A 23232-nucleotide genomic window follows, 5' to 3' on the forward strand; every position below is an offset into this window, starting at 1 on the left:
CAAAACAAAATCGATAGTAAAAAAACACTCCTAGCTGATAAAACCCCACCCACCATATCAACGACCATCTCTAACGCCACTACTGGTCCCCCATTCCAATTCTCACCAGTGACCAACAAAGAAGTTCTCAACACTATAATGAAACTCAAAGCCTCCAACTGCAAGGAAGACCAATTCCCATCCCATCTAGTGAAACTATGCGCCCCCACTCTCACACCTATCATCACTGAATTCATTAACGCCTCCTTCCTCACAAACACAGTCCCCACCAGTATCAAAAAAGCTTGGGTGACACCACTTCTAAAAAAACCTACCCTGGACCCAACAATACCCACTAACTACCGACCTATTACAACGGTCCCATTTCTCCTAAAAATAATCGACAAAATAGCCTACTGCCAAATTCAGAACCACTTGGAACAACATCACCTACTAGGAGACCGCCAGTCAGGCTTCCGTCCCAACCATAGCACAGAGACAGCCCTCCTTGACCTAAAGATCCAAATGGATGCCACCAGAGAAGCAGGTAAACTCTGCCTCCTGATGCTCTTGGACCTCTCAGCGGCCTTCGATCTGGTCGACCACGACAAACTCTGTAACACTCTAGCAAACAACTTCAACCTAGCTCAGAACGCTACCAATTGGATTAAATCCTTCTTGGCTGACAGGACTTCCAGAGTATCCATCGGCAAAGAATCAGCAGACCCAATGCCCGTCCCTGCAGGTGTGCCACAAGGCTCCTGCCTATCCCCCACTCTGTATAACGCCTACACCAAGCTATTATTTGCAGCCTTGGATGCCCTGGGTGTCATCTATACTAACTTCGCCGATGACACCCAAATCCTCATTCCTCTCACAGGTAACCATGAACAAGACTCCCTCCTGGTTAACCAAATCTACTCACTCATCCAAAACTGGATGGCTAACAACAGCCTTTGTCTCAACGACGACAAAACCGAACTCCTCATACTAGGCTCCTCCAGCAAAATCAACACCCTTGAGCCCGCCTTTAAATCATTCACCATCGATGGAACCATAATCCCCGTTCTTAAACAAGTCAAGACCCTCGGAGTATACCTAGACGCCACACTATCCATGTCTAAACAAGTAAACACATTAGCCTCATCCACTTCCTACACCTCTAAACTCATCTCCCTCAGCCGTAAATTCCTCTCCACCAACAACTGTGTCACTCTAGCCAGAGCACTCATACTGTCCAAGCTAGACTATTGTAATATCCTATTCCTTGGCACTTCCAAAGCCAACATAGCTAAACTTCAACTTATGCAAAACAAAGCCCTCAGAGCAGCTCTAGGCATCAAAAAATCTGAACATATATCCAACACCAGAAGAGACCACCACTGGCTCCCCATACAAGCCAGAATTCTATTTAAAACCCTGAGCATCACCCACAAATGCAGGGCTAACAAAGCGCCCAAATACCTCAACAACACAGTCATGATGAAGCCCCACACCAGACTCCTCAGGTCCAACAAAAACGCACTCCTTGAAACCCCCAGATACAAAAGAGAGAAAGCAGGGGGCAGCAGCTTCAAAACATTGGCCCCCAGACATTGGAATGCGCTACCTACCCACATCATGAATGAAACCTCATTCCCCAAATTCAAAAGCCTCCTGAAGACCTGGCTCTTCAACAAGTTCTAACTGAACCAGTGCACTAACCCCCTCCAATCAACTATTTTACTTGACTGCTTTGTATATTACTGTATATTTGATTCCTATTATGGTACATTTTTGATTGTTATACCTGTACACCACTATGTTCATTCTAAGATTGCATTTTCCATTGTCTGTAACTACGCCGTGATACCCCCGGGTCTGGGCGTATAACAAATGTAATAAATAAATAAAATAAATAAATATATATATATATATATATATATATATATTGAATCTTATTTATATAAAGAACTGTGTTATCACATAACATAGTGTGTGGACATTCCTTTGTGGGGGACTTGGGGACTACACTGTACTTAAGAAGCAGCCTGCATCACCTCCTGAGAGCTTATCCTTGGTTGCTCGTCCGTTGCTACCACAATAGAGAACCTTGGCTGGGGTGCTCTGTGCTTCTACTCTGCCATATAGAGAGCAGGAGTACAGATAACCCCCCTCCAGCCTTTACAGCACGTCCCAGGCATATCGGAAGGAACTATTACAGAAGAAGAGGTCACTGGAAGAAATACTTGCATTGGCCCGCACAGAATCTGCCATAGACCAACAATTGGACAATATGAACAAAGTGACAATTTAGCCTCAACATTTATAATTGTTTGTGTTCTCTGACCAGTGCTGATTATTTGTTTAATTGAAATTGAGATAAAGTACTGTGATTTGTGTGTTTCCCCAATACATTTGTATAATTGATTTGTGGAACAGGAGGTTAATGGTGAGCCACCAGAAATGTGGCCTGTGTAGTTTGTGCGAATTTTCTTAACATCTAATTCAAATAAACATAAATATATGTCCTGTACACCGGCCTGGCGCTCGGGCCATTGGTAGCCAAGGGGTATTAGATGATTTGGAGATAGGGCTGAATAAAAGAATCCATTACACAGTTAGTTGTGTGACACCTTGAGAGGGGAGGGCGGAACTCCCGGTGTTGAGGGTGGCCTCTCAATAATCCGTTACAGTTTGCATATCATTGTCTCGAGGCACATTCATTTGGTTATTCCTGTTAATCCCAACTCTATTTTGGCTAGTGTTTTGCTTTCAGATTCTGTAGTGTGCGGCACCATAATAGGATCCTATGTGGCTGTCTTTCATTGACATCAAAAGTGCCCGTTGATCGACGCCTGTGGTGTACATTTTCCACTACATATTTCTACATACACAGGGTTCTGGGATTTCCATTCCCTAGCTGCTGAATGGGATTAGAAGTGAGTTCACACTGTTTTTTTTGGCTATTATGTGGCACTGAAACTGCATCCAACAATCTGAAGTTATTTTTAAGGGAAGTGGAAAAAGAAGAGAAATGCAATGTTAGGAAGTACACAGACCCTGTGGTTGAGATTTGGCTATTTACCCATCCACCAACTGCCCCTGGCCATGCTAGTCTTTATGGCCATTGCCACCCACTTCCTGCCCCTCCCCACCCAAAACCAGACCCACTGCGATCTCATTGAGCTAGCTCTATCAAGTAGGAATGTCAGAGTTTATTCAGCGAAGGGTCTGCCAGTGTTATTTGGTGTTTGTTACATCCTTGAGTGCTGTCAGTCTTGGTTTGAAATAGATATGTATAAAATAATGGTGCCATGTAAGACAATCACAATTTACACACATGTAACAAAAATAAAGCTTTCCAGCCAATTTGCATATCCGTAGTGCATTGCTATGTGCCCCTGATCTCGGTATGACCTTCCAGTGACGACTTCTAGCTGGTGCTGTTCCTGTGTGGTTTCTTAGCTGAAATTGTCTATTCTACTATCACATTGTGGGTAAAAGTGATTTTTCTTGCTTTTTAACCCCTCCATAATATTGACTGTAAATGATATTTCAAAGCAATCTTCTGACAGTTGATGGTTTAATTGCAGTTCTAAATGTGCTACTAGTGTAACAAAAATGTCTTAACCAAGTGTGAATTTGGCCGTTTAAGTGTAAGCAGTAAGGGTGTCCTTGCATCTGCAGTCCAATTAAAAACAAGCACCTAAAGTTCTGTTAACAAGCATTGTCAAAGCCAACTGTTTAGGCTTGTCTATATGCATTTGTCATACACTGCATTATTTGCTCGGGTACTCACACCATTTCCCAGCAGTTACAATTGTATGGCTAGGTAGAACAATGATGGCAGTGCCTAGTAAATGCCTATCCCGTGCCAACCCTGAAGCAAAAACTGTTGGTTTTGCCAAGGTTTGTTTATTTTCTTATTAGTGAGATGTTTTAAGGTTATCAAATGAGTGACTGCATGTCATCTGGACACCATTGGGGTTTCTTTGGAATATCATTGTTTTCTTGTATGTTAACACAGTTGAAACCTGAAAGGATTACAACTTTCAGAATGCATTGACCAGTTGCATGAAATCCCAGGACTGGAGAACACGTGTTCAGGTGACATGGAGACACAATGTCATACCTAGAGAAGGGGCCCCTGAGGGACCCCCGTTTGTGGAAACAAGGCACAATCACCACACACGAACTGATACGCCAGACACAAGGTTGTATTCCCAAAATCTAGGGTTTATTGCAAAGCAAATAGTCTCAGTTGGCCAACTGGTCCCACGCCCCGTGACATGTGTCTACCAGACCTCGGGGGACGCAAGAGAGCGAAATTCGTACAACAGTTAGATATATACAAAACAAGCATCTAGTAATAAGTAGTGTCACAACTTATACCGCCCCTATTGCATTTCCTTTGAACTAGGCACAATGATTGACAATGGTGACGAGTATGACACCTTCAAACATTCATTTAGTAACAGGTTGCAATTTTGTAAGCCCACAGACATAAGTCCTTGTTTTAAAGAACACGATGCTTCTGTTTCTGCAATCAAGCTGTGCGTAGGGAGGGACACATTCCAGGCCTTGCTATCTCCTAATTTCTATTTGTGTACTCGGGGTCAACTTGCTCTCCAGGGCTCTACCGGGCTCAGGAAATGGGGGGCCGCAAAGAGGAGCATAATTCAAGTCATTTAATGTTCGCTCTAGCATTTCTACTGTGCTTACCGAGACTAGCTGGCACCTGCTGTGCTGATTAGAATGCCTTGCTGCTCACTCTCCAAGGATATGCGAGGTAGGGGACCGGGCATTTCTGTCTGGGTTACTGCGTTATGTTTCAACATGCCACTCGCAGCCTCGCATTGTGCACCAGTGAAGCAGAATAATATTTCAGCAAAGCAGTTTTACATGAGGCAAAAAGGCAACGTTAGAGAAAACATGAAGAAAACAAAATGGCGATTTCACTCACCTTAAAATGCCCTCACCAAGGTTAAGCTTTTGCTACACCGTTCTATTACTAAACACATGAGGCGGTTGGTGTTCGGCCAACAAAGTATAGTGCCTTTTGTTCGAGGGGGTGTCTACTCTTTCTGGACTGACAAAACCCTCGTTTTGGCCGTATGCCAAACGCCTCATCCATCCATTGCATCCTCCCTTGACCAAGTATCCAAATCAGATTCTGAATCTTGCACACTACTAGTCTCATCTTCATTATCATCAATATCAATTGACATGAATTCTTTTACTGTTTTTGATTCATCATTACCATGTGTATTTGATTTAATAGTGCTCTCTTTTTCTATCATATGTACACACGCTTCACTTATTTCAGTGCATATTACAGGTTGGCAGTGTATGCAGCAACAACATGTCATGAACATTCCTAGTACTGCTACTAGGATCGCAAATAGGTTCCATCCCCACAAATATAATAACTCCCAGAACCAGGAGCCTATATCCCAACCCCCTTCTTGGGTATGGAGTTCAGAGCTCAAGACATGTAGCTTTCTTATCGCTTCAAAAATCGTAGGAGAGGAGTCATTTACAAATACACAGCCCGCTGAGCCCGCGATTTTGCAAACACCGCCACGATCAACCAGGATTACATCAAGGGCCATTCTATTTTGTAGTGTCATTAACCTAATCCCTTTCTCCTCTAATGTCATGTTGTATAATATATCTGTTGTTCCATTTATTGTTTTTTCTAAGATTCTGGATAGTTGTCGTATACTATAGGAGTTTATTACTTGGGCCAAAAATGGTATAAATGATTTTGCTACGTCTTCTACTATTAATCCGTCTTCATTACTCCTCCGTGGCCTAGATCTAGATAGCTTGGCTATGTCTGTTGTTTTTAAAGGAAACACTCCTGGGAACAAAAGTCCCAAATAACAAGTACCTCCCCAGTTTCTAGGCAACCAGGGATACGCTTTTTCTCCACATATAAAATATACAGGGTCACCTACATACACTGGTTCTACTTCCCTATTAAGAATCACTGTATTCATATATCTCATGAATGTCCCTACTGAATAGGAGCCCTTCTTCTTTAAGCAAAAAGGAACAGAACGTGGGCTGGAGTTTACCGTATAGGAGGGAGGCACTGCATCTTAATTTCCTTCTGATCTCATTCGAAATATGATTACAGATGATTTTTCCAGCACGAACAATCTATCTTGTGGCATTGGTTTGGGGGTAGCTTTTGGCATTATCATTCGTGCTCTATGAAATATGGAGAAACCTAAAGGTCTCATAATTATCTCCTCAAATTCATTCATGTTTGTGCTATCTAATTGACCCGTTTCACTTTTATTCCATTTCCCTTAATATAATGTATTCAGGGATGCACTGCATGCAGCACTTAATGTTAGTGGCTGCACCTACCAACCTATTCCTTTGCCACCATGTTGTGGCAAATGAGCACACACCCAACAGTTATTTCTTTCAAAATTGAATGTGTCATATTAATTATTTGCAGTAATGTGTTGTTTCCATATCCTTCCCTATGTCTTTCTTCCATTGGGGACAGAGTGGCCCTCATTACGACCCTTGCGGAATTCGGAAAACGATGGCGGAAATGCAATACCGCCATCGAATAGCGCTCGGTGCGACTATGACCCGTCACCGCAAAGTACGAAGCCATTAGCGACACCGTAGTGAACGCCAACGCTAACTGCACCAAGCACGCGCGCGCGCGCCATGCCAAACCGCAAACACCACCATGGCGCAAGGGTACGCCAATTCCGACCCTAGCGGACATGTACCTAACGCCATCAAGCATGGCGGAATGTACCATTCCGCCATGGTGAGAAGTACGGCATCGCGAATCAACCGTAAACGGCCCCACTGAGTGCCTGTACACCGCTCCCTGGCCACAAAGTACAACTCGCCGTAGGTGCAATGAAGTCACAATGCAACCATTGAAATGTACAAGTCACCCATGCATGCCAACGAACAAAAGAAACACAACAGGGGCCAATGGGAGCTGCAGGGCACAGATGGCACGAATACAGAAGCCATCCCAATGGACATGACCACAGTCCCCCACCAAGAAACGCACGCAAACACAGGCACCTGTGACCAGCAATATTCCGAGAATCACATCATTCCACCAGTCCACCTGGCTGACCGGCATCTGTTACACAAAACCCAATCCCCCGCCCCTGAGCATGACAACATTCAAACTGTCATATTGGCAGCCCCCATCCCTGACCTCACGGGCTTCGTAGGCAAACGCGCCCAGTACAGTACCACGCAACTAAACTCCGAAGCTGGAACCCAATGCAGATCTCCTCACAATACATCGCCCCCCAAATAGGCATATGCCACATCACTTGCAAAGAAGAATGCTACACGGGCCAAATCAGAATAGAAATTTAATGCACATCAAAATCACCAAGCCCATACAGCCATCAGGCTATGAACTCCAAAACACTTTTCACCATTGTGGGCTGCATCCGCAAGAAATGACCAGCCACTACTTGTGTGACGCCCTGTTCCATCCTGGTACACAGAGCCACATTCACGTACGAAAAGGCAACATGGAAGCGCACAGAACCGCAGGGCCGGCCCAATGGGGAGGCACTAGTCCAGCTGAAAGGCCGAAATGTTGCTCCGAGCCACCAGTACTGCGTAAGGGCATGTGGCCCATTGGCGATCGTCCCATAAGATCGTAATGCTGCTCCACTGATTAACACGAAGCAGCAGGTGTCGGGAGTAAAACCCATCTGCAGGAGTGGCATACAGATGGCAGTGGCAAAAGGGGAGGAGATACCTGTCAACCAAAAGAAAAGAAAAAGAACAGAATGGCCATCAGAACTACATTCGAACAACTCACTTCAATGATCACACTAAATCCACAGCCATATGCATGCTAGCCCACTCCAAAGGATCATCACCACCCCAAAACCACTTGCGACTCATAACCATCTATATCGAGGTGCAAACACCATCACAAACGAGTGTACCTGTGCATGCGTCTGTCAAAACAGAATCCATCAGATGGGAATGTTAACGTGCATGGACACAAGTGTCTGAGGGCGCGTCGAGACAGGGAGGGCTCAACAAGGCCAGATAGACGATGGTCCCACTATGGCAGCCCTGCATCACATAGCGTAGGGGAGGCGGATAGATCCCAAGAAGCCCTGTACATGGCAAACTCTGTATCAAATCACCTGCCCATGCATCCATTCATCATTCCCTCATCCCGGGATTAAAACGCCTGAATATTTACTCACATAACATTAGAAATATCCATTGAGTCTGTGCGTTATGCAGCCTGCAAAATCCACAGTGCCCCAGCCCGTAATTCCAGTGTAGTGAAGTAACATGTATTTGGGAACGTCCGGCCTCATCGCCCACGTCGCTATTGCGCATCCCAAACTATTCATATCAATCATTGCATCCTCGCCATGGCCCCTGTCTCAAGGACATTGAACAATAGTACGTTATATTTGCAGTCAGACCTGTGGGCATTTCCTCGCCGCTAGCTGAAAACCGAAAGCGCCGCCCTTCGAATTCCTCATTTGCAACATCACGTCGAAGAGGCATCTGTGGCCGTTTGAAATCACTAATTATTTCATCGAGTGCGGCTGTGTGTGAAAATGGCAACTGCCTTCACCCAAAAATGGGACGCCCCGCCCGTCGTTGCAACTCGGTACAGTGATGCATGAGGGCCCACCGTTACTCGAGTACTACGTTCCACTGACCCTTCACAAGTCTGTTCACGACTGCACAGATAGTATGTGAAACAATGGGACCACAGCAGAATTAACATATCAACCAATCTTACACGGCCATCGGGTACAAATACATGATTGCAATAGCAAGATGCCATTCCCCGAATTGCAGCGTTGTGCGCGGGACGTGCTCGGCCAAAGGGGAGAGCAGTTTGCACAGGTGGAATTAATCACCACAGGTGGAGGCCATACAGCCTGAAAACACATAAATTGCACAGCCAGTCTCCTCCCACAACCACACCGAAATGCTACCGGCAGGACTCGCCATGTTGGCCCTGGGGGACCTGATAGCACTGCAAGTACTCCAACTCCAAAAAGAAGACGAACACCAACTACAACCGGCCGCACGGAGGAGACGCAGGAGGAGGAGGAGGCCAAGGCAGGGCCAGCAAGGGCCGCCAGCACAGCCACTACCACCACGCAGGCAGCCCGCAATCCCACGCCTCCGAGCACATCCGTTCAACCTCACTGATGAGCAGATCCACACCCTCTACCGTTTGGACCGGGACACCATAACCGCCATTGTGGACATGACACAGGCTGACCTTGTCAGCATGATAGATAGCCCAACCGCCATCCCACCCCTACTGAAGGTGGTGTCTGTACTCCACTTCCTGGCCACAGGCACCTACCAGCACACAGTCGGACAGTTGCATGGCATTTCTCAGCCACTGTTCTCACGGACACTATTGCAAGTGCTCGATGCCCTCCTGCAGCACGCAGACGACTACATCTCTCTACCACGCTCGGAGCAGGAAATTACCAACACAAAAGTGGGATTCCAGGCACTTGCCGGCATACCGGGTTGCATTGGTGCCATCGACTGCACCCATGTGGAATTGGTCGTCCCACATGCCATGGAGGCCCAGTACCGCAACCGAAAACAATTTCATTCCCTGAATGTACAAATGGTGTGTGACTCCAACAGGATCATTACACATTGTTGTGCCAGATTCCCTGGATCAACCCATGATTCTATGGTCTTGAGGAACTCTACAATACCACGCTACATGGAGCGACACGCAGGGAACAGATCCTGGCTACTCGGTGAGTCTCATTACATGCATGATAATGTGGGGTATGTGATTCGGCAATGACCTGGCAGGAAGGGGGGGGGTGTGCGTACGTAGCAATGGCATTCCACATCATACGTTTCTCGTCCACATACAGGTGATGCTGGATATCCACTGAAGAGATGGCTCCTCACACCAGTCCGGAACCCACGGGACCAGCATGAGGAGGACTACAACCATGCCCACTCACGTACCCGTGTAGTCATTGAACAGGCATTCGGCCTACTGAAGGGTCGTTTCCGCTGCCTCAGCAGGTCTGGCGGGGCACTCCTGTACCGCCATGAGAAGGTTGCAAAGATGGTGATGGCATGTGTCATGCTCCACAACATGTGCGTACGTAGAAATGTGCCCATGCCCCCTGACGCAGAACTGCAAGCACCTGATGATGGTCATGATGAGGGTGGGGATGTGGCAGCACCTCATGGAGTCTGCGAGGCACCGGAGGGCCGTGACATTCGTCAGCATCTCATTGATGTATGCCTCTAGCACTCACGCCTGGTGGCTGATACATGGACACGGGACTCGTGGCACTGTGTGTGTCTGGGACATGCGCAATATGGACTGTACGCCTATGATGGCCTAGTACACAAAGATCAATGTCCACACATCTCATTGGTTGATCGTGCACTGTTTATGGCATATGTGATATCATGTTGTACACCCTATCGACCCGCCACCCAAGTGAGCCCAACACACCCCCTCCACCCTCCTACCTCCCCCCCGAACACCAGTGTCCAAAGATGCTCATTGTCAGTGGGCAGTCGCTATTGCAAGCCCCCTCTGCGGGTATCAGGGGCACCCCTGGCTGTGGAGCGCAGGTTCCTCCCAGATCTACGTTGGGGGCTGCCCTGGACGGAACTTGCAACGGATGATGTCTCTGCCTGCTCACGTCCATGCATGTCCCTAAGGGTTTGCGAGAGCTCAGTGAGCACACGGCGCACTGCGGCAAGTTCGGCACATACGTCCTTGGACGTCGCATGCAGTTCCCCCCTCAGGCTCTCGGTGCATCTCTCCATTTGGACTCCCAGGCTCTCGGTGCTACTCTCCATTTGTGCCCTTAGTGTCTCTGTACCTCTCTCCATTTCTGCCCTAAGTGTCTCAGTTGATGTTTCTATGTCTGCCTTAGTGCCCCCACATTCATCGGCATGGTCTTTGAGGAGCGTGGCCAGTTGCTGCTGTTGCACGATTAACTGGTCGAGGGACTGTTGCCTCTGCTGGGCCATGGCCATTTGTGGGGGTGTCACAGAGGGGCTGTTGTCCTCATGTTGCCTTGCCACAGGGCTTGTGGGGGATGGCCAGTCGTCGTCTTGTGGGTGCCCCTGCGTGGTATCCTCATGTTGTAAGGGATGGGACAGACAGGGGGATTGGGACAGGTCATGGATGGATCTGACTTCGACATCCCCGTCTTCTGTGTCGGAGCATGCTGCCATCAATGGGGTGTCACCTATGGTGCTGCTGCCACCAGAGGCAGTGCCTTCTGTGGCATCCGTTGGGGGGACCTGTGGTGGTGGTGTTGTGGGCATGCTGGCTGCTGGGGTGCCTGTTGATGTTCCCTCCTCTGTGCTGCCACCTGATTTGTGCTGCTGCCGTGTCTTGATGCGTGCAGCTGAGGTGGAGGGTCTTTGGCCGTTGGTCTTGGCCCTCTTTGCATGTGTGCTGGTAGGGGTGTCCTGAAGCTCGTCGTTTGGATCGGACCCTGTGGTGGAGTAAAGGAGGGCGAGGGTTATTGATGGGTCTGTGGGAATTGGAATGGCATTGTATCACATGCATTGGGGTGGTACCTGAGGGTGATTTGGGTCGGGGCCTTGGAGGTGCTTTCATTTGTGTGTGGAGTGAGGGTGCAGTTGTTTGGCAGCCTGCAGTTAGGGTGTGCCTGCTGCACGTGTAGTGCGTGTTTTAGGGGTTTTTAATTATTTATGTATTTATTGTGGGTTTTAACGTGCGCTATCAGGCCGATGTGTGTGGACGTTCTCCTGGACATGTGTTTCTGTTGCACTATGTGGACGCATGGTACTTCACATGGATGGACTTTGTGGATTTGGCATTGTTTTATTTGGCCCACCTACCTGAATCTTCGGATGTCTGCACTCCTTTCTCCATCCCTCCGACTCCCTCTATGCTCTCCATTCCGATGGTGGAGGCACAGATTTCTTCCCAGGGGGTCAACTTGATGGGTGATTCAGGACCTCCCCCGGTGGCTGTGGCAATGTTGCGGTTGGCAGAGAGTATGCTGCGGACGCGTATCCGCAGGTCGTCCCATCGCTTGCGGCATTGCTGTGGGGTGCGGGGTGCGGTCCCCACCGCACTTACCCGCTGTGCCACCAGAGCCCATATGGCCTTCTTGTTTGCAAGTGCCGTCCTGGTCATTTGCGTGCAGAAGACGACGGCAGCATTCTCCTGGAGGGTCTCTGTTAGCACGGTGAGTTCCTCACGGGAGAAGTGGACCTGCCGCTTGCGGTCGCACGCTTTCTTCGCTACTTTTCCCATTTTTCTTGGTTTCGCTAGGGTGGATGACGGGTTGGGGTGTGTTTCAGGGTAGTGATTTTAGTGGTTGTGTGGTTTTAGTGGTTTTATAGGTGTACGGCGGGATGTTTCCCGTTCCGGGCCCATGTTTTAACTTCCGTTTCCGTATATTTCCGGTCACCGTACTTTCCGGTAGGCGCACACTGCGGTGTCCGCTGTGATGGGTGGCGGTATTGCACCTAGGGCGCCGTACGGCGGCGGTGTGGGCCGTTTTGGGGTCATTTCCGCCATCGCGGACTTTGCACTTCCGCCATGCCGTGGTGCTCGTGCCCGATGGGTCGGAATGGGCCGCACTTTGCTCCTTCGTGCAATGGCGGAAACGCTATTTACGCTGTGGCGGTCCGGTCAGTCACTTTCCGCCAGGGTCGTAATGAGGGCCAGTGTAAGTAATTACATGAACAGGGCTTGCAGCAGTGGAGATGTTTCTCACGGGCAAGAAAATTTCTAATGAGTGCATTTCTTCCAAATACCATAATGCCAGTGCTGTCGTTACTGGGGCTATTATGCTCATTACGCACATAATTATTGTTAAAATTAGCATACAATTTTTTCGACCATTTCCTTTCTGTGCCCTTCTATGCGCTATGTTTAATTCATTATCAGCAGTGGTGCAGGAGGAGGCAAAAGCTGGTTCCGGCATTTTTCTCTCACGGTACTTCTTCTTCTGCAGTGTTTCGTCATGAATGTCTCTCGTCATTGCACTCGTTGGAATGTCAATAAGTTCGATAAATGTCAACAGTCTGTTCTGCCAGTTCTTAGCAGCCTGGATTGCTACACGCTGGGCAAGATCTCTGTGCGTCTGCACATTGCTCAAAGAACTCCAGAGTAGTTATCAATTGCCTTCGTACCATGTGCGCCCCGTTCGTTCACACGGGTTCAGGACACATGGGTATTATGTTAGCACCGAGGAGCCTCGTTTATTGGGCTTGTCCGATTTGCACAACCCTCACGGCGCTCTCCTCTAGGCCTCCGGTTCCTACTTCATCCGAGAATAGGAAACAGAGGCAACAAAAAGATCAACAGAAATGCAGGTTTGATCACTCCTTCTTCCTATGCCGCAAATTGTATTGCCTTGCTTCTGGTATCGTGTGATCAATGAACAGTGCGGATGCACTTCCAGACTCCAGCTCGGAGTCAGCCTGTGGCGCAATAGCAGATGATGGTGGCTGTCACAGTGATGATGCAGCTTTCGTTTCAGGCTGTGGGGCAATGAAAGAGGGTGGCCGCCAAAGTGGTACACGTTCTGTGTTTGCCAGCAATGATGCAGATTCTGCTGAACAATGTTGGTGCACTCCTTGCACTTCCTCTTTTACAGCAATCTTTTCAGGCTTTGTTTCAGGATCAGGCAGATTTTGTGGCAAAGAACTGGCAATCGTTTCTTTCATTTCTGGGACCGCTGTCTCTTTCTGGTCCTCTCGATCAATCAGTTTTCCAGACAGTGATGGGACCTTCTTGGCGTGTGTCGCATGTATCCACGCCTTCCTCCCATCCACCCGAATTGCCGTCTGCGTAGTTAGGAGGATCAGATAGGGTCCACGCCATCTGGGTGCTAACGATGTCTTTCGCTCAAAATTCTTGATTAGCACCCAGTGTCCTGGCTCCAGTGCGTGTCCTGGGCCAGTGTATCTTATTGTCAATGCCTCCTGCACCTGCTGATGAATCAAACACAATATATGAATTAAAAGATTACAATAAATGCTGAGCACAGGGTATTCGAGTTCCCTCAACCTTTTCGGCTGAGGTGCACACTAAACATTCGCTAGTCTCCCCATAACGATTTCGTCCGGGAAGAGCCCAGTTCTTGGCTGCACAGATGTGCGCATGCACAGTAACGCTAGCGGTAATGCATCTACCCAGCTTAACTTGTTTCCTGCGCATATCTTGCTCATCTAGATTTCAAGATGCCGTTGTGGCGTTCAATAAGACCGGCAGACATGGGGTGTCTAGAACAATGGAATCGCTTATCAATCTGGAGACCTGCACAAATCTGTAATATTACTGCGCCCACAAAATGTGGACCGTTGTCTGACCATATGACACGGGGCAAGCCAAAACGGGAGAAGTATTCCTTTAGCATTACTTTCGCCGTGCTCATGGCAGTGCAGTCTTTCAATGGATATGCTTCCACCCCTTTGCTAAATGCACATATGACCACCAGAACATACTTCAAGTTTTGGCATCTCTCCATCTCTATGAAATCAAAATGGATTACCTCAAAAGGCATAGAGGGAGTGCCAAAACTGCCTGTTGGAGTCACTGTTCCCTTCCCCACATTGTGTTGTAGACACGTGATAGAATTTGGACCAACCTCTCGGCATTTCTCTTTATGTGCGCATTCTCCCATACTGTGGCTGAATGTTGGACTATCTTTTTGGCACAAATATGAGTAGGGCTGTGGGCCATCGTGACCATTGCAGTTACATAGGAATTGGGCAGCATCCAGTTTCTACTCTTCTTGTCTACCCAGCAACCCTCCAGATCTAATTCAGCAGAACCCTCAGGCCACCCTTTTATTTCATTTGCATATCTTTAACAGTGGCAATTCCATTCTCTATCATTCAGGGCACTTCCTCTGACTGTACTGTTAACATTTTGGTATTCAGGTCAGTGGCAGTTTGTTTCGCAATTCTGTCTGCAAATGCGTTTCCCTCTCCCACTTTGCATGTTACTTTTTTATGCACCTCGCATTTTACTATTGCCAGGTGCTTTGGACACGTAAGTGCAGACAACAATCCAAAGGGCCATGCTGTATTCTAGCCCCATGTGATGTTAGGAAACCTCTCTCAGCCCAGAGTCGGCCAAAGTTATGAACCACGCCAAAGGCGTATTGGCTGTCAGTATAGATGTTTACACTCAGATTTTCAGAAATCTCACAAGCTCTGGTCAATGCTATTATCTTCGCCGCTTGTGCCATGTTGTAGGGGATTCTTTTGCTCTCCACAATACTTTTTAACGTGGTGATAGCGTAGGCAGGAGTTGATGTGCCATCCGGCAATTTAAAACAGGAGCCGTCACAAAATAACTCTCCATCTGGCTCTTTTTGTGGGGTATCTGTCAAATCAATTCTCCCCTTCGTTTCTTCCTCAGTAACCATTAAGCAATCATGGGGAGGTGAATAATTTCCATCAAGTTTTTCCATGGGCAGTGGCATTAATTCAGCAGGATTCAAAGCGCTACACCTCATAATTTGGATGTGTAGCGCAAAGAGGACTATTTCATATCTAGTCAATCTAGCAGAGGTGAGGTGTTGCATCTGCGTTCTATTGAGTAGAACATCTATGGCATGTGGCACCATCAAAATTAAGGTGTGCCCCAATACCTCCCTTCCATTTGTTTCACTGACGCAGCAGGCGCTGCAACAGCTCGCAAACATCGTGGTAATGCGCGCGCTACAGGGTCCAGTCCAGAAGAAAAATAGCCGCACAGCCTATTTCTTCCACCTTGTTCCTGTGTCAAAACAGCCAACGCGGAGCCTTCACTCTTGTGTACAAACAATGTGAAAATGTTTTCATAATTTGGTGTGCCAAAACTGGAGCAGAACACAACGCAGTTTTGAGCACCTCAAATGCTCTCTGACATTCTTCATTCCACCGCAAAGGCATCACAACATCCTTCTTTATCAACTGCACCATTGGCTTCACAATCAAGGCAAAATTCACAATCCACTGCCAAGAATAGGAAGCCATGCCTATTAGAGCTCTGACTCCTTTCTGAGTTTTTCGGATAGGCATACCAGAAATGCTTTCTATTCTCTCTGGTGTCTGTCTTCTCCCTTCTTTCGAAATTAGGTAACCCAAATAAGTCACCTCCTTTCGCGAATATTGGTACTTCTTTAAACTCGCTTTGTGGCCATGTGCTGCTAAGTGTGTTAATAGTAAAACAGTACTCTTTACAAATCTCTTCTGTATCGGCAGCGATCAACAAATCATCCATATATTGTAACAATACACAACCTGCTGGCAACTCTAGCATGCCTAGTTGTTCTTTCAATGCTCTACTGTAAATACTCAGACTTTCTGTGTAGCCTTGTGGAATGCGCAGGAATGTAAATGATCGTACTCCTAACGTGAAGGCGAACAGGTACCTGCTTTCCTTGTGCACTGGAATGCTAAAGAACGCATTCTTCAAGTCAATAACACTAAAATACTCCGCTGAGGCGGGAATCATTATCAAAATCGTGGTAACGTCTGGGACCAACGGGAATTGAAGATCTACCACCTTGTTTAATGCACGCAGATTAATTATAAAACGGTACGGTACCTCATTACCTCCTTTCTTACACACCGGAAGAATGGGACATGTACTGCCTGTAATCTCTTCAATCGCCCCCAATTTTACCAAATCAGAAACAATACTTTTTAATCCTTTCTCTCCTTCTACCGATATTTTATATTGCGGAATACGCTGTAACGTTACTCCTTCTATCAAAGCAATTTTCACTGGTGCTATCTTCAAACATCCAACATCATTGTCATTTATAGCCCAAATACAAGTTGGCACCTCACTCAATTCGCCTGGCAAAGTTTTAGACACAAATTCGGATACCGGTACATTCTGTGGTGAAATGGTCAGAAATACTCCATCTGGTTTACAGTGAATCACTGCACTCAATTTTTTCAATAAATTTAATCCCAAAAGATTCTCCCCACAGTTCTCTGTTAAAAGGAATGGACAGTATTCAGTGAATGGGCCTAATGTTACTGCTCCTGGTTGGGACACTGGATTAATCACTGGGGTACCTGCAAACCCTACTGAAATATTTCTCTGCCCTGACAGTGGTATTTCTGGAACCAAGTGATGGTCTATCGAACACTTTTGTGCTCCCGTATCCACGAGGAATCTGTGCTCACTATCCCAGATTTTCATTTCTATGTAGGGTCCTTTCTGATTCATGGGAATAGACACCGGTTCCAACCACTGTCTTGGGCTGTCCTATTGGGGAAACAACACATCATCTGATGTGTAATCGCTGCTGTTATTATAGTACGCATTCGCATGAGTATCAAAAATGTTCCCGCCCCTTTCTCTATTCCAATTTTGCATGTTGTGCTGGCTCTGATTTTGAGTAGAGGTTTGATTCTGATTTTGGGCACCATTCCCTTGACTATTTTGGTGTTGCTGCATGTTATTTCTGTTATGCCCATTTGCTTCTGGATGCACTCTATGCTGTCTTCTCTGGTCGTACCCATTTCTATTTTGCAAGTGTGGACATTGCGCTCGCCAGTGACCTTCCTCTCTGCAATATGCGCATTGATTCAGTCCCAGGGGCCCTCCATGCATGTTCGAATTACCTCTGCCCTGGGTGTTTCCTCTACCTCTATTGTGTCCCGCTACCTGCTGAAGTAGCACCTCAACCATTGTTCGTAATGCTTCTATTCTCATTGGCAAGGGGTATTCATTACATATCTCATATATCTCCATTGTGGGAATACTAGGATCTGAAATCCATTTCAATGCCTCTCGTATACAAACTTTTAGTCGGTCGCCTGTCTGTCTTGACGACGACAAATATCGCCGCTGTATATAGGGCTCTACCGCTTCAGTTCTATCTCTCCTAATGTCTCTACTCCTATACCCAGGTGTGGCAAACATTTCAGCATATTCATTATCAAGTTCATTCTTGAGTTCAAAAAGTCGGTCTACATGTTCCCTCATCTCATCATCCCTCCCTCTACAACGTGCCAATGCATTCAAATCCAACAGTCGTTGCGGAGGCAGCTTACCAATTAACTGTTTCCATCTCGCCATTAAATATTCCCCCATGCATTCCAACACTACCTGTCTTTCGTTGCTCCTCCTGAAGTCGAATATTGAAGCCATCGCTGATGCTCATCATTCCCATCTATATACATTTCAGCCTGTTCTTGCAACTCTCGCTTCCTCTCCTTGATAATCGCATTATGAGTTACTCTCGTACATCCCCTTTGTTCAGCCCCTTCTTCTGTTTCAACAAGTTCAATTACGGGAGGGGTAGATGGGACAGAACCAATCTCTAGGGAGGGAGGTGCAGATGGTACAGCAGGACCGGGAGGTGACTGTTACGGCGCTGACTGGCTAATGGGAGGCGCTGTTTGTGCAGTGTGTGGCTGTGCTGGTGTTTGGTCAGTTGGGAGGGGCTGAGCAACAGGAGGGGGTTGAGTACTAGCCACTAACGCGATCGTTTTAATATCTCTTCTTGGACCTTGCTTTGTGTCTGTCAATATTTTATCTATTAATTCGTCTGATGAATGCAACTCCCGTTGTGGGTATATCTTTTCTATGCTCAATTGCTCGCGTCTATTTGACTTTCTCAAACTATCATTCCACTCCTCCTCTTCCTTTTCTTTCGCTCTCTCTGCTTTCGACTTATGCCTGCGCGCATGTTTTTCTCTACTCTTCCAGCGAAGCATTGCTTCCCTTCTCCAGTCCCTAAGGATATCAACTACTGCAGGGCGTGTTTTCTTTTTCATCAACACCTTCTCCAAATTCTCTATTCTCGTCACCTCAAATCTCCCATGACTCGGCCACTGAAGATCTTCCTGCTTTCTGGTTTGCTTATGGCAAATCTCACAAAACATTATCGCTCCCACACCATACTTCATATACATCTCATACACCGGCGTTCCCACTGGTGGCGCGACCTGGCCAGTTTCTAAAGATTGCCCGCCGCAGCGGAAAAATCCTGCTAGGTTGGACAATGCCCCAGGCATGTTTTAACCTTACCCTTGGCTAATCAAACTTACACTGGGTGTTTGATTTTGCAAAATCAACTCTCAACCAATATCAGGATCACTTTTGAATCGGGGCATGACTCACCTGATCAATCAAGTTGTCTTTTCAAGACACAATTCGTCCGTATTCTGACGCAACCAATGACGTTGTCTCTGCGTATCTTGGCTCACTCTGCCTCGTTTTGGGACCCTCGCCTTCTTGTTCTCTGGCCGGGCACGTCGATCAGGGATCAGTTGTGTGCAGATCTGCAAAGGAATCTCTCATCGCTTTCGCAGGGGCGTCCCGAACACCTCTTGATACCGGCTCGATCGTCCTGTCCTCGCTGTTCTCTCCGCCTTCCTTATCTTACAACGTACATGATGGAACAAGTGGGGGAGGGTCCCTATTCGGGCGCCATCTTGAAAGGGCCCCTGAGGGACCCTCGTTTGTGGAAAAAAGGCACAATCACCACACACAAACTGATGCGCCAGACACGAGGTTGTATTCCCAAAATCTAGGGTTTATTGCAAAGTAAATAGTCTCAGTTGGCCAACTAGTCCCACGCCCCGCAACGTGTCGCTACCAGACCTCGGGGGACGCAAGAGAGCGAAATTCGTACAACAGTTACATATATACAAAACAAGCATCTAGTAATCAGTAGTGTCACAACTTATACCGCCCCTATTGCATTTCCTTTGAACTAGGCACGATGATTGACAATGGTGACGAGTATGGCACCTTCAAACATTCATTTGGTAACAGGTTGCAATTTTGTAAGCCCACAGACATAAGTCTTTGTTTGAAAGAACACAATGCTTCTTTTTCTGCAAGAAAGCTGTGCGTAGGGAGGGACACATTCCAGGCCTTGCTATCTCCTAATTTCTATTTGTGTACTGGGGGTCAACTTGAAAGGGGGGCCACAAAGAGGAGCATAATTCAAGTCATTTAATGTTCGCTCTAGCATTTCTACTGTGCTTACTGAGACTAGCTGGCACCTGCTCTACTGATTAGAATGCCTTGCTGCTCACTCTCCAAGGATATGCGAGGGAGGGGACCGGGCATTTCTGTCTGGGTTACTGCGTTTTGTTTTAACATGCCACTCGCGGCCTCGCATTGTGCACTAGTGAAGCAGAATAATATTTCAGCAAAGCAGTTTTACATGAGGCAAAAAGGCAATGTTAGAGAAAACAAGAAGAAAACAAAATGGCGATTTCAGTCACCTTAAAATGGCCGCACCATTGTTAAGCTTTTGCTACACCTTTCTATTACTAAACACATGAGGTGGTTGGTCTTTGGCCAACAAAGTATAGTGCCTTTCGTTCGAGGGAGTGTGTACTCTTTCTGGACTGACACTAGCTGACAGTGAGGTAAGAAAAACTTTGAGAAAGTGGGGGGAAAAAGCAATGTTGTTACCAATTATGTTTCTTGCTGCCCTTTAAGATAAAGGACCAGCTGTTGGGAAAAATGGGATTGTAATAGTTTAGACTTTCAGGGAACAACTGCCTTTATTTGTTGTTTCTTGCATCCAATACCAATTTCTTCCCTGTGTGGTATTTATTGTGAAAGAAATGTATTTGCAAAGGTAGAAAACAAGCAAAGCCAGCAATTTTGACGTGTACTAAAATGGTTTCTTTTTTTGCTACTGTAGGTATTGAGATCACATGACCAAGTACCTTCACAATTTGCCTAGTGTTGCAATTGCAAGTCACACAGTTTACCAGGTATTTAATATGCTGGCCTTGTACTTGCACTATATACTACATTTGTGGTTATTTTTGTAGTGCTTCATGTAGATGGACTGCTTCTAAGCTCTGCAGTAGGCAGTGCTATTACACATTTGATTCATCGCCTGCAAAAGGATGAAGGGCCCAGTTGTTCGAACTTGTCGCATGGGACTGTCCCTTTCCTGAATTGAGCATATCCATCCGGCCTGCAACAATTTGCCAGAACGTATCAATATGCCCGGGTACTCGTACCATTAGGAAGCTAGTGGCATCACATGCCTAAGAGTAATGCCATTTTCTAGATATTGCCATCCTATATTCAGGTACTCAAACTATATGGAAAATTGTGTTGATTTATTTATTGTGAATTGGTTTAAGAAAATTAAACGGTACACAATTATGGCGCAGATATGGCAGATTTTGCCATTAAATGTTCATGTACTCAGATCATTTGGCAGGTGTGGTTATACTTTGGGTCGCTGTAGACATGACATGGCAACATGAGTGCTTCACCTCATAGCCTACCTACTTCCGTTGTCTTCCCCGATAGCGCTTTGAGGAATCTTCGAGGCGGTCGTTGTGACCTAACCTTACTTAATATAACTGGAAATTCCCCCTTTTACCACTGGCTAACTCTTTCCCTTTCTTACACCCCTCTTCCTTTCTTCCGCTGGAACGGCCTCTGGGCGCTGTGTTCACTAACAGACGAGAGCTCTTGGCTTTTGCTACACTTTCCATTTAGAGCAATGTTTTGGGAAAAATGATGCACCAACAGCGCTCTCTTCATTTAGATAATAATTCCCATGAACATGGGATACTGAAAATGAATTCCCGTTTGCAATATTGTTGTATATGTTGTTGTCTACTTATTAATTGTGAGAGTGCTGGGTGGGGTAGCAGTTGAGTGGGAGCGTTGTGGTGTTTTGCCCTGGACGCAATGTTGTCTAGAAACTGCCCTAGACTCAGGTAGCTGATGCAGCACTGGGGACAGGTCCACACATACAAAGGGTCCAACTTTAATTTGGGGCACTCAAAATGAAATCATGCTTTACTCCACATCCTCAAAAGAGAAGTGTGCAGGCAGCAAGACTTGTGCATGAATGTGAATTACAGGGACCTCGGTTGCATGTTTAGTCCGGTGTGAAACCATCGCTCTGACTGCCCTGGGTGGCGGGAACTGAGCTGAATTATTAATGTGTTGATGGTAGGTTCTCGCAAAGGGTCTCACTGTTGTTGGAGGGAGGGGAGTGACCTATATATATAAAGTAATGAACTTTAAGAATCTTCCTCGTTTACAATATTTTTTTCGAAGTAGTTAATGATTAAACACAGTCAAACACCAGAGCAAGCAGATAGATTTTATGGGAAAATGTCCCCTTTGCAAGTGAACAGGACAAGTGATTCACTTCAGTTGTGCCTGGAGGAAAGAGGCACGAACATTCCATGGGAGAGGCATTTCCAGAGACAGGCTTTTAAAGGATTGCAGTTGCTATAGTACAGCTGTGAAGAAATCCCAAGCCAAGAGCCAGGCTGACATATTACTGAGAAAAGGTCTTGAGTTACAAAACTGTTTCTCAACTGGCAAATCCCAGTGAAAGACACATTTGCAAATCAAACCCAATACAACCATTAACCTTTTCATGCACTATACCCATCATGAGCCAGCGATGCTGCAAAAAAAGCATGAAGGTTTCCGTAGTGTAGTGGTTATCACGTTCGCCTCACACGCGAAAGGTCCCCGGTTCGAAACCGGGCGGAAACAAGTTTTTAGAGGAAAAACTAATCCGATTTCGTTTCGTATTCAGTGTCATATGAAACAGCAATATTTTTAAAAACACCTTTGAGGGATTATGAAATGAGTGTATATCAAACTATTGTAAAGTAATTGTATCGGTTAATGAACATGGGAGGCTAAAGTTAATTTGCACTCGGATTACTGTCTTCGAAATCCAGAGATGTAACCATTTTACCTTGGGAACAGTTACATAAGGCAGCTCCAGCAAGGTAATGAACACATTCTGCATAGCATTGGGCCCGTGGATTTCTCAACATCTATGATGGACTATTACACCCCTCCCCACCATCAGAAAAACTCAATCTGGAGACCCTTTCTATTGCTGCTATAGTTTAGCAAATAGTTTGTTACAGAGAGTGAGTACACGAGGCACGGGGGTGGGAGGAGAGGGGGCATTGAGCAGAGCTTGAAGCCCTGGAACATACGCACTTCACCATCACACGCACATGAGCCTCCATGAAGCTTGCCTGTATTCAGACCAACCACAGAATCCAGGAGATGCTGGAACATTGTGTTAGTTCCCCATTAACATGATGATGTCATGTTGGAGGATTGCTTAAATTACGACCATGTTATGGGCTGTTGCTCTGGGCTCTGTTTAGAAAAGACTGAGTTTGCTCCATATGTGCTCCTCACTCCACATCTCCAGGTGAGATGAGGCACCGTAGTGTATAGTACAGTATTTGTGCATTTAGAATTCTATAACTTGTGCACTCAGGCCCGGCTGAAGATAT

The 23232-nt window shown here is 46.5% G+C and overlaps 1 long non-coding RNA gene and 1 other non-coding gene across 2 annotated transcripts in view; both read left to right on the forward strand.

Moving 5' to 3' along the window:
- Positions 1-23232, forward strand: part of LOC138529514 (uncharacterized) — a 420126-nt gene that overhangs the window by 223393 nt on the left and 173501 nt on the right. The gene's annotated exons all lie outside the window — the stretch shown is intronic.
- On the forward strand, positions 22393-22465 carry TRNAV-CAC (transfer RNA valine (anticodon CAC)). Its single transcript has one exon. It is a non-coding gene; the product is annotated as a tRNA-Val (tRNA).

Source organism: Ambystoma mexicanum (genome assembly GCF_040938575.1).
Source record: "Ambystoma mexicanum isolate Mex_15411 chromosome 12 unlocalized genomic scaffold, UKY_AmexF1_1 Mex_chr12_unloc.1, whole genome shotgun sequence".
NCBI lineage: Eukaryota > Metazoa > Chordata > Amphibia > Caudata > Ambystomatidae > Ambystoma > Ambystoma mexicanum.